Source organism: Notothenia rossii (genome assembly GCF_949606895.1).
Source record: "Notothenia rossii genome assembly, chromosome: 8".
NCBI lineage: Eukaryota > Metazoa > Chordata > Actinopteri > Perciformes > Nototheniidae > Notothenia > Notothenia rossii.
In genome coordinates, this window is record NC_136906.1 from 48,830,056 (window position 1) to 48,832,422 (window position 2,367).

Consider the following 2,367-nt stretch of genomic DNA (forward strand, 5'->3'; position numbering starts at 1 on the left):
TTTAAATGAGAAACATGTTGTGCCATTAATTATCACAATTCTTATTTAGTGGAAAAAGCTCTTTAGCGGCCAGCTGGAGATATGAGAAAAGAACGAAAGGAGAAGAAAAAGTGTTAATGTGATGCACAGCACGGTGCCTGATGGGTAATGGACAGGCTTAATGATTAGTTCAGTAACGAGAAGGGTTGTGACAGTGAAGCCCTTCAAAGAGCCTGGTGATGTCAGACCAGCTGGTGTGTGTGTGTGTGTGTGTGTGTGTGTGTGTGTGTGTGTGTGTGTGTGTGTGTGTGTGTGTGTGTGTGTGTGTGTGTGTGTGTGTGTGTGTGTGTGTGCGTGCGTGCGTGCGTGCGTGCGTGCGTGCGTGCGTGTGTGTGTGTGTGTGTGTGTGTGTGTTCTGACCTGAGGTGATGTTGGTGAGTAACAGAAGATGTTTGACTCTTCCTCCAGTACCCGACACTCCTTCCCACCCAGATGAGGAGCAAACACTTCACTCCTAGTCAGCTCTAAAAGTAGGTCAGGCCTGTATAGCTGCAGTTTGTCTACGGCAGTGCTACAAACACACTGCACTGCTACACACACACACACACACACACACACACACACACACACACACACACACACACACACACACACACACACACACACACACACACACACACACACACACACACACACACACACACACACACACACACACTGCAGCGCTACACACACACACACACCACTGCACACACACTGCAGCCTCCGGAGGCTCGACAGCAGGATGTGCCTCTGCAGCACCATACTGTATATATAGTATGATCTGCACACAAACATACATATTTTATCACTGGTCTATACTGTCTTAGTTTCAAAATGTAAATCAATTAAACACAAAAATAACCAAATAACTAGTATTTTATTATGATTAATAAAATACTAGTTATTTCTTGTATCTTGGGGGGGACGGGGGGAACAAATACAGGTACGGTGATGTAGAACAAAACCTGAGGATTTTCACATCATTGTTACATCTTGGCCCAGTTTTTAGGATTTCTGAATTGATGGCATGAGTTTCATTTATTGCAAACAACCACACAAGGAACAGTTAGAGTGTAACATCTGCTAAAAATCCAATGTTCCGTTCAACACACCGTGGAATAAATCCTCAGTGTCGGTTCTGCATTGGCTAAGTGATAACACAGGTAAAAAACTGCACTGGCATTACGGGGGCGCATTGGGGTGAAACTTAATAGTTGGATTACATTGCATTTATTGTATAATATGTCTTCATGTATATGCCATCATATCTTTACATAAGTGTGCAGGGAGTTCCTCTGGAGTCCCAGGATGCTTTACATGTGATGACGACCCCGCCGGCTGAATTTAAATCAGATTACTGTACTCTCTCGGGACAGCCTGCATGTGTCTCCAAATTAAAATGTTCTTCTTGTGGAAGCTGCTTCCTGCTGCAGGAGGGAGCAGATATGTATGAGGAGGGAGCTTGTAAAAGAGCCAGAGGTCGATCAGCTCCAAGATGTTTTTATCCCCCTCTGAGGAAGTGACTGCATGTTTTGGTATGACAGGCAGATGGTGGCTGACAGTAATGTATATGCAGCATGCTGACCATCCCAGAATGAACGGTGTGTAATGTGGATGTAATACAGCCACAGGCACACTTGTTAGAGAGCGTCTTTGTTGTGCTTGATTAGATTGTGACTGAAAGTGAATTATAGTGAATCTTTTGTGGCATGTTCAGTTATTTTTAATGATATAAACTTTGTTCACAAACCAAAAAGGGCTATTAGAAGAGCTAATCCTCCACTTTGAATTTGACTATAAATCATTATTATGCTGTATTATTATATTTTTCCTCGCCGAGGAGGCTCTGCTTCAGAAGTGGTGCGCTGCAGCAGTCTCAAAGGGAAACACTCCCTCAGGGTTTTTTTTGTTTCATATCTCTGTAATTCCTTCACACTGAACTAATTGTAACCTGTTTTCCATACAGAGCTTTACGAATTTCCTCCATCCTCTTTTGAAGTTGTACCAATAAAAAGCTGTTAAACTGATATATTCAGATAAGCAAATATTCCTGTGGAAAGTGAAAATGCAATATGTAATAAAAGTCTTACACTTTAAAGACTTGTTTTAGGTGTATGCTAACCATTATCTTAATTATCCATATTTGTGGTAACACTTTATATTAAGGTACACAAATTCACCATCAACTAGTTGTTAATTAACATGCATATTAGCAGTATATTGGCACTTTATTAGTCATTATAAAACACTTATGAATGCCTTATTCCAGATGACCATATTCTACAAGTAATAAGCCATTCGAGTTTTTCCTCAATAACCCTCTAACTAGTGCTTATTTTTTGCAAG